Source organism: Rousettus aegyptiacus, unplaced genomic scaffold, assembly GCF_014176215.1.
Source record: "Rousettus aegyptiacus isolate mRouAeg1 unplaced genomic scaffold, mRouAeg1.p scaffold_m13_p_1, whole genome shotgun sequence".
NCBI classification, from domain to species: domain Eukaryota; kingdom Metazoa; phylum Chordata; class Mammalia; order Chiroptera; family Pteropodidae; genus Rousettus; species Rousettus aegyptiacus.
This window is the reverse complement of record NW_023416284.1, coordinates 35,737,910-35,748,371: the sequence shown is the minus strand read 5'-3', so window position 1 is coordinate 35,748,371 and position 10,462 is coordinate 35,737,910. Positions and strand designations below refer to the sequence as shown.

Genomic DNA, 10,462 nt, shown 5'->3' with positions numbered 1-10,462 from the left:
CACCCACGGCACCTGGTCTTCCTAGGTGGTCTCCCATCCAAGTCCTAAAAAGGCTCGACCCTGCTTAGCTCCCAAGATCAAATGGGATTGGGCTTGTTCAGGGTGGCATGGCCATAGTCCTATGAGAATCTAATGCCTGATGATCTGAGGTGGAGCTGAGGCTGGCCCTGGTGAGCAGCTGCAAATACAGATGAAGGTTCTCTGTCTTGCCCACCACTCTCCTCCTGCTGTGTGGTCCAGTTCTTAACAGGTCACAGACCGGTACCAGTCCAAGGCCCAGGTTTGGGGGACCCCTGGTGTAAAGTACTTAGCACAGTTTCTTAGCATGTAGCAGGGGTTCACTACATGGTGGTTGAGGTTTTGATTATTTTGATTGTCCTCTGCCAAAAGCCACCCCAAGTAACACCTTTTAAGGATCCCGATATTTGATCAGTTCAAGTACTGGCCTAGAGGCCCCCGTGACAAAGCTAAACATATTTTCTCTTGTGCGCTGGCCTCAATTCATGTCTCCCATGGCCATGTGGGCTGCTTATCTCTGAAGCGAAACTCCCATGGGCCATGCATTTTCTGCCTCTAAAGCAATCCAGTCCTTAGTGCTTCCTCAGGGAGTCTTGAGCACTGCATCAGCAGGAGGGGATGGGGCTCCTGCGTGTATAAAGATCTCCTGACCCAGGAAATCTTCAGAACCATGAGAAACCCATGGCGGAGGACTTGACCTCAATCCTGCACAGTGAGATCCTAAGCGGAACCCAGGCACAGGGTCTCACCTGGTCTTCTAATTTACTCATTCAGTGCATGTGTACTGAGTTCCCTCCCGCTCTATACTAGATTCTGCTGAGGACACAAATGAATCAGACACAGTCCCTGCCCTGGAGTTCAAATTAAGGTGGAGGAGGAAACAAAAAAATAGTGCTTGACGTGTTATATGTACTCAATGTTTGTTGATGAACAGTTACCCACATTGTAAGCCTCTGATACTATACCTATAATTTTACTTAGGTATTTCCTTATCTCAAAATATCAAAATTCCCCAAATAGAAATTCTTGGCCCAGAATTCAGGCCCCTCACAGACTGGTCCCCAACTCATTCTTCTGTCTCACATTCTTTCTTCCTGGACTTTGGTTCCAGACACATTATACTTATTGTTCTCTGTTCTTTGACATTTTTCTGGCTTGTATATATATACCTTGTATGTGTGTGTGTGTGTGTGTGTGTGTGCGCTCCCATGGTCCTCCATTCATCCCTCTATTATGTCAGATTGCTATGGATTGATGACTTGGTGGCCCCACTAGATTGTGAGTTCTCAAACAGAGTTCTTACCTGGTTCATTCCTGTGGCCTGGGAACTATGACAAGGCCTCACGTAGAGGAGGGAGATATTTTGTATTCCATAAGCATCTTCATGGTAGTGATAAGGACGTCATTGAGGCTGTAGTATACGTAGATGAGAGGTACAAGAATGAGGCTAAAGAGGTCAGCAGATGCCTGTTAGGGCAGGGCCTTGAATGCTGGGCCTCTGAGTGGGTTTTAGCCACTGGGGAAAAAGCTGAGGAAGAATAGGAAGAGACTGTCAAGATGATGGGACACAAGGAAAGACAGAAACCGCCACAGAGCAGAGGAGACTGAAGAGGCATGATGACTTAAGTGCCGTGTGGCGTCCTGGACTGAGGCTTGGAACAGAAGAAGAAGAATCAGAAAAAGAAATCTGACTTAGAAAAGTGAGAGAGCAGAGCAGGACTATTTGGGGTTGTGATAGGGGATATAAATATTGATTATGTTTATGCGATGTTCTCAAAGGCTATTAGCTCTGGGTTTATTTTCCAACATAAATAAGAGAAGATAACCCTTGCCATTAGGAACTTAAGGTCTATTAATAGACACACACACACAAAAATACCTGTACTCCTATAAACATACAAACATTATCCCCTTCACCACTGAGACCATTTCATGAAACACTCTCTTATTCAGATGGGAAAATCAAGGCCTACAGAGTTAAAATAGCTCATCTCAGGTTGCTAGCTGAATAGCAATAAGCCAGTGATTATCCTACTCAAAGGCAGTCATGAAGAGTTGTGGAGAAAAAAAATCTTGCCAGACATATGGTTTGCTTCTCACACGGTACAGTCATTTGTAAGTTTCTGCAATAAAAAAGAAAAAAAATATATATATATACATATAATACATGAATTTATGTTCATTCACTGGGGAAAAGCAATAAGATTGGAAGATAACCCAAAGTATAAAATAAATATGAGAGTCCATACTGATGTTAAATAAAATAAATAAATAAATAAATAAATAAACAAATAAATAAATAAATAAATAAATAAACAAACAAACAAATAAATAAATAAATAAATAAAATAAAGAAGGAAGACTGGACAGTTCTTCCTTAGGGAATACTTTCAAATAATATCAGTAGACACTTCACCCTCCCCCAGAAGGTGGAGTGTAATTCCCCCACCTTTGGGTAGGGCCTGGTCTTTGTGACTTGCCTCCAAAGAACAGGGTATAGAAAGGGAAAAATAATAACTTTACAGTAGAGAAACCTGGCAAACACAACCGTAGCCAGGCAATCAAGGTTAACATCACCAGTGATAAATTATGTGGATATCCTGTACCTCATGATGAGATGTGACAAGAAGGGCACTTTGCATCTGTGATATTCTTCCCCCAAACTCATAACCCCAGTTTAGACAGGAGGAAATCATCAGACAAACCCAAATTGAGGGGCATTCTGCAAAATACCTGGCCAGCACTGCTCAAGACTGTCAAGGTCATGGGAAACAAAGAAAGACAGGGGGACTCTCATAGAGCATAGGAGGCTAGAAAGGCATGATGACTAAATGCAGTGTCTTAGATTGAATCTTGGAACAGAAAAAGGACATTAGTGGAAAAACTGGTGAAGTCTGAATGAAGACTAAAGGTTAGTCAACAGTAATGTACCCATGGAGGATTTTTAATTTTGACAAATATAGCACATTAATGTAAGATGTTAGCAATAGGAAAAACCGGGTGAGGGGCATATAGAAACTCTCTCTGTTATCTTTGTAACTTTTTAGTAAATCTAAAGTTATTCCAAAATAAAAAGCTTATTTTGAAAAATCAGATTAGGAGAGAGTCCCTCCTTTCCATCTAAATCCTCTCTTTAAATTGAGGTATGTATCTGTACATGTCTTTTTTTTTCTTTTTTTCAATATGTTCCTATAGAAATAGATTTTTTTCTAATATAAATGGTTCATACTGTAATATATTGTTCTGCAACTTTACTTTTTCACTTAACAATTTGTCTCAATGATGTTTCATGTCAGTACTAACAGATCTCTGCTGTTCAATACAGTAGCCACTAGCCACATGTGGCTATTAAGCCCTTGAAAATGTAGTTAGCCCGAATTGAGATGTGCTATAAGTATAAAATACACATCAGATTTCAAAGACAGTATACACACAAAAAGCACAATATCTCAATAATTCTTATATTGATCACATACGGAAGTGATAATATTTTGGGTATATAGAGCTCAAAATACATTAATTCCATCTGTTTCTTTTCACATTTTTTAGTGTGACTACTGAAAAATTTTAAATGACATATGTGGCTCACATTATATTTCTCTTGGATGGTGCTGTTATATAGATCTAATCTTATTTTTTCTATCTGTTGCATAGTATTCCAGAAATGTGTAAGAACCACAATTTATTTAACCATTTTTTTCTAATGTACATGTAGATTGTTTCTAAAATTTTGATATTACAAACCATGTGGCAATTAAAATCTTTGAACATGCCTATTTTGTGCACATGTAAAAAAATTTCTCTAGGGCAGGGGTTAGCAAATTAAGACCCACAGACCAAATGTAGCCCAATGCCTGCTTTTGTAAATAAAGTATTATCAAAACACAGCCACACTCATCTGCATGTTGTCTGAGGTTGCTTTTGCACTACATCATCAGAGCTGAGTAGTTGTGATAGAGACCATATGGCCCGCAAAGCCTAAAACTTTTACTGTCTATCCCTTTTAAAAAAAACTTGGCTGCCCCCTGCTCTGAGTTGTTACCATCAACTTAGAGGAGCTGTGTCGCAGGTCCAGTTCCCTGGAAAGTAGACTCTGAGATGGAGATTAACATACAGGAAGTTTATTAGAAATTGCTCTTGGGCAGAGGGAGGCAAAAAGGCAAGATTAGGCAGAGAGATAAGTTGAGTGATGCAGTGTTAAGACCTCAGCCAGTTGTAAGGAAGCTCTGAAGCCTGGGCTGGTCTGTCAGAGTTGTCCTGAGTTGGGGCAATGGAGCTGGACCTTTTATAACCCTAAACAACCTGCCCTGGGAAAAGGGTCTGACCTTGGTTGAGGCAACTCTCTTGAGCTGGGGGAAATTCCCAGTGAGGGCTGCTGGCTGAGAGGAAATAGGCCCATCAGTCCTGGGGGTGGGGGTTGGGCTAGGCAGTACAGAATAGCATCAACTATAACCCACACCTGTGCCACACAGCTCCACTTCTTAATTTAAGCTCTGGGAACATCTCTCCTAGGATTCTGGTGGGCCTCTTTTCCTGAACAAAATTTACAGAGAAAAGTTAGTCGGACAAACTACAACCCCTACTACCATGATTGATCTTGAGGTTGTAACTGATACTCATCATCCCCCTCTTCTACTCCCCATTCTTGATCCCCCTTATTCTCAGTGCCTCTTCTGGCCTTAGTGACTTACATGGTGGCATGATCTAGACCTTCTATCCAGAAGGATCTGGGCTATGGCCCCTGCACTTGTCAATTTACCATAAATATTGGACAAGGGAGTCTCCAAGTTAATCAACTGGGTGCCAAAGATATAACTCCCTGCCTTCCATTGCTTAAAAGCAGCCTTGCCTCCTCCTGATGATCAGCATTAATTATCCCTAAAAGAGTAGTGACTCTGCTTATTGCTTGTTGGTCCTTCGACACAAGGAGCTCAAAGTACCTGGGTGGCAGTCACAGCTACAAGTTCAATTCCTCTTGATGTTTCCCCTGGTGGAAGTGTTGCCTCTTTGTGAACTAGGACCTCTAAACCTGCAGAATCCAGAACTGTGGAGATGGGAAGCACAAATGCTTCCTGGAGTGATGGTAAGAGTGAGACCACTTCTGCTTGCACCCCTGGACCCAAATATTCTACCTATTGGAAACAAAGCACTGTGTAATGGTCTTTGAATTATAGTGTATGCTACATCTTGGAGGATGGCACCCCATTCTCGCAGAGTATTGTTTTTGAGCTGGTGCCTCGCCGTGCCTTCAACAGATTGTTCCAAAACGGCGGTTTAGGGATAGCACGGTGTGTAAACGGATAAGTGGATTACATAGCCACGTGGCCACTGCTTCTCCTCCCTTGCGGTAGTCATATGGGACCCCAAATCAGTAGATCAAACACTCTATAAATCCTTAGAGAGTTTTGCTGGATAAAGCCCTACAAGCAAAGTTGTATCTGGAATATATGACTATTCCAGTAAAAATGAATTGCAGCTCTACCCACGGTGGAAAAATATTTAATCAACTAGTCAAATGGCTGGTTGTTCTCCTCAACTAATGGAGATGTATCTGAGAATTGGTCTCTGTAGTCAACAGGCTGAACACTCAGCATCAGCAGTAGCTAGGTCAGTATTGGCGTGAGTCCATACTATTGGGCCCATAGCTGCCCTTTCTCTATGCCACCATGGTTACTGTTCATGCACCCATTATGCCAGCTCTGGGGTGGCCTTAGATAGAGGCTGGCTGGTGTCAACTGCATATACGTGGCTGTTCAGTGCTTCTTCCATAGTATATATTCTCTGGTGGGTGTGAACATGGACTATGATGATCTTCACACTTGTTACCCACTCTCATAGGTCCAACTACAGGCCTCTACCCCAGATCTCCTTTTCTCCAATTTTCCAATCTTATTCTTTCCAGTCCCCTAACCAACCAGACAAGCTATTTACCACTGTCCATGAGACCATGTATATTCTAATCTCGGGCCTCTTTTCTTTCCACAAAAAGTGGATGACTAGATGTAATGTTTAAAGCTCTGCCCATTGGAAGGATTTCCCCTTGGCTGTCTTTCAAGGACACTCCTGTGTGAAACCGTAGTGCCACCAGAGTCTGCTTTTTACTTGCTCATTTGTACTGAACTGACTTACCTGGGAACAAAGCTTCTTTTCTCCTCCAGCTGGATATAAAGGAGCTCCTCATGCAGCCATAGGTGAGCTGAGGGAGAGGTGCTGGTGCAAAGGTGGCGAGTGACATAACTGTCTGGACCACCTTTCATGCAGCTACCTTCTACTCTTTGGCCCTGCTGTGCCCATTGCCAGTTGTACCACGTCCATTTTATGATGAACTGTTGCTGGGCTTTCTGACCTTATGATTTGGTAGATTTGATAGAATCCAACTCACAATGAGCAGCTTTGGCTGCACGGTCAACTTGATGATCCGTGCTCCAATGATCTGTCTCTTCCAGAATCCTGTAGCAAACCAGTTGTTTTTTGAAACGTATGTCATTCCTGGCTACAGATGGCATGTCCCTGCTCCAGAACTGCAGAGGTCTACCTTGTGATTCTCCTCCTAGGCCTCGTTATAAACTCCATATACATCTTTTCCCACTGATACCTCAAATACCGCAGGTTCTGCTAGATCATATGGTCCATGCGGCATGGCTACTTGTACTAGTCTGACCTGCTGCTGAGCCTTTTCCTGTTCTGGGCTCCCATCAAAACTGGCAGCATTTTGTGTCACCCATTATATGGGATGGAACAGTATTCCCAGGTATTGAATATGCTGCCTTCAAAACCCAAAGAGCCTACAAGGCATTGTGCTTCCTGGGGAGTGGAAGATGCAGTATTTTTCTTTTACTTTGGAGGGAATGTCCTGATACATCCCAGACCATTAGCCCCTAAAAATTTCACTGATATGTCAGGCCCCTGAATCTATGCATGTGTCTTACCGAAGCTTCCAATACCCTTACTGTTTCTTGCTCATCTGGCCCAATAAGCTGGTATCTTCAATATAGTGGAGAGGGTGGTGGTTTGAAAGATATCTAGGCAGTACAGGTCTTTTCAGACTAGGATGTGAGAGGTAGAGAGAATTAATAGCCCTCGGGCAAGACTGAAAATGTATATTTCTGTCTGTTCCAAGTGAATATAACTCTTATCTTTTCTGATGGGGAAGGAAGGAAAAGAGAAACATTCACCAGATCAATGGCTATATAGCATGCACTTGAGAACATGTTAATGTGCTCTAGGAAAGGTGCCGCAGTTGGCACAGCAGCTGCAATTAGAACTACCAGCTGGTTGATTTTGCTGTAGTCCACTGTCATCTTCCGGGATCCATCTGATCTGTGTAGGGGCCAGAATAGTTAATTAAATAGAGCCATAATGCGGATCACTGTCCCTGCATCCTTTACTTCTTTAAGGATGGCATTTATCTTTGCCATTCCCTGATTACTAATGAGGCTGAGCATCTTCTAACATGCTTACTGGCTTATTTCCTTTTTTTCGAAGTCCCATAATTCATAATCATTTGCCTTTTTTTAATGGTTTATCTAGTCCTTGGCATTCGCCTTCACTAAACTGTATGCTTTCTGGGGCCAGAGACTATGTCTTACTTGTGCCTGTGACCCTTGGACCTGGCCCATAGAACTCAATAAATATGCACTAAATGAATAATTTTAACAAGGAATTAAAAGCAACACTTGATTGGACATCCTGGTCTTCTTGAATCTTGAAACTAACCTCCTTAGCTTATGAGTAAACCTTTCCCTGACAGCAATAATATCATTTTGGTTGATTTAAGAGAAAATACAATGTCATCCAATCAAACCATTGCTCTTTTGAAATCAAAGCAGTGTCACTGAACTAATCGAAGCTCCAAAAGCCTTGTTTTCTGGATGGACTCCCTTCGATAGCAATAATGGGTAGTAACAAACTGAGCCCTCGCCCCATATGGCTGTGATAAACGCATCCAAAACATATTACAAATCTCAAAATGAGGCTCTGAGGCCTGAGGCTGCAGCGAAAGAAAACCAAGGTTGACAGGCACAAGTGTAAGAACCTGATATTCTTTAAATGAAAAAAGGCCAGCTGCCTGTTCCTTCACCACTGAACACAATAAATACATTATCTGAGCTTCCTGGCATTTTTCAAACCTGGGACTCTCTAATGATATCTGTTTGGTCAACTCTAAACTTCATTTGTCAAAAAAAAAAAAAAATCTCTAATTTACTGAATTGTGAGTGTTTCTTTCCTTTGCTGGGGTTTTAAAATATTTTAAATTTTCTTAAATATCTGTTTATGTAGAAATATTCTTATCTTTCTAAAATGTACTTCTTATTAGGTCCCTCAGCTTCTCAAAAATTTCTCATGGTCACCCATTATCTGAAGGCCAAAGTTTAAACTCCTTCATGAGACCTCTAAGGCCCTGGCTAATTTTTTGGTCTCATTTCTCTCTATCATTCCTAAGAACCTTATGCTTCTACTACCCCACATTATTTGCCTTTACTGAAACAAAGGCATGCACTTTATATTTCTAGGCTTTTGTATGCACACTGATCACTCTGCTAAGAACTCCTACCTATCCTTAAGACTTGGATCAAATATTAATTCTCTGTGAAGATCTTCTTTTCCTTAGAATGATATTAATCCCACCCTTCTCCACTTTCTCTACATTTTAAATAAATATCTATAATAATCACCTTATATGCTATACTGTAACTATTTACCTATGTGTTGTCTCCCCGCCAGACTAAGAGCTCCTTAAGGGTAGAAATTATTATATCTCATTTATTGCCCTTTCCCTAGTGCCAGTCTAGTCCTTGGCACACATTTGTTTGCCCAGAAGATAGGCAACATTTATTGGGTGGATAAATGAAAATAGACTCAGTCCCCATCTAAAGGGCCAGGACTTCCAATTTAACCACCAGAAGAAAGGGTCAATAAGTTGCCAGAGCAGACTCTAATAGTATTCAATCCCCCAAATTTCCTCTAGCAACTAAACGAACATAGAAGACGTATTCACGCCTAGACTTGAGGGAACTCATAGGTCCTAGGAACTTTTTCAGCCCATTTCAAGAGCTGACCCCTTCATTTTTAACAGGCTGGAGCTAAGAGGTGCTTCTTAGTGGGTGGGTCAGCTTGGATGGATGTCTGGAAGCCTCTTTCCCTTCAGCAAACACTCAGAATAGCTCCATGAGTGTTCATGGAAATTCTGCACATGCATCAAGGAGAAAACAGCCACCAATAACAAAGGCTGCTTTCCAAATCTCCAAAGCACATCTCCGCAATCATTTTACTTTATAACTATCACCACTGATGCCTTTCAGCCACAGAGCAATTTGTTTTCAACTTACTCTGGGTTCCTAAGTTAGCAGAACTTTTTGGTTGCTTATAAATGAAGCTTCCTACTTCCAGTCTCTCTCAATGCTCCAGCTGTCTTCCTCAGCCTATTAACAAAAACCCAACCAGTTCCTGCTTGAAATCGGTTTATATGCCTTCACCTCAAGACCCTTCAAATTTGGTCCTGGTCCTTGCCCTCCTCTCCTGCTTCCTCTCGAGCTACTCCCCTCTACTCCAGCCATATGTCATCTTTCAGATATCTCACAGTTCGGAATCTTTCCATACTCTGCTCTTTTGCCCGACATACACCTCAACCACCCAATTAACTACTTCTGCCCTTTAAGACTGCACGCATGTATCACCCCCTCTAGGAAGTATTACCTGATCGTATTAGATGTTTTCCTGTATGCCCACAACTAGTCATTTAACTGTTCAAAGTTACGGAGACCTAGCTTGTGCCAGGCTCTGTTCTAGGTGCTGGAAATACAGCGGGAAACAAAGACTACTTTCATGAAGCTTAAATTCTTTTTTAAAATTTAATTAAGCTTATTGAGGTAATAGTTAATAACATTACATAAGTTTCAGGTATACAATTCTATAATACATCATCTGTATATTGCACCGTGTGCTCACCATTCAAAGTCTGGTCTCCTTTCATCACCACATTTAACCCCTTATACCCCCCCCCTGCCTCCCTTGCCCTCTGGTATCACCACACAATTGTGTCTTACTGATTTTTGGCATAATCTAGTGGGGAAAAACAATCAAAAGCACCACTACAGAACATGTGGATATGTACAGAACGATACACGGGCTATTATTTAAATAATACTAACACCCAATTAAAGGGGCAGGAGAAAGAATTAGGTAGAAAGTAGTATTTCAGAGAGAGAAAATAGGATGTGAAAATGCTCAAGAGGGGGAGTGACATGGTGGAATTTCACTTTGTTTCTAGCCATAGAGAGGTGGATTTGAAGAGGTTAAGAATGAATGCAAAAGGACTGGTTAGGAAGCCACACAGTCAATCTGGGAAAGAAAGGATAAAGTCGTGAAGTAGTACCAGAGATAAAGAAGAGACAAGAGATTCTAAATACATGTGAGGAGTAAAACCATCAGGACGCTGTTGGGT

The 10,462-nt window shown here is 41.6% G+C and overlaps 1 pseudogene; it reads right to left on the bottom strand.

Moving 5' to 3' along the window:
* Nucleotides 1-119, bottom strand: LOC118605358 (annotated as a pseudogene).
* Nucleotides 120-10,462: the final 10,343 nt, after the last annotated feature.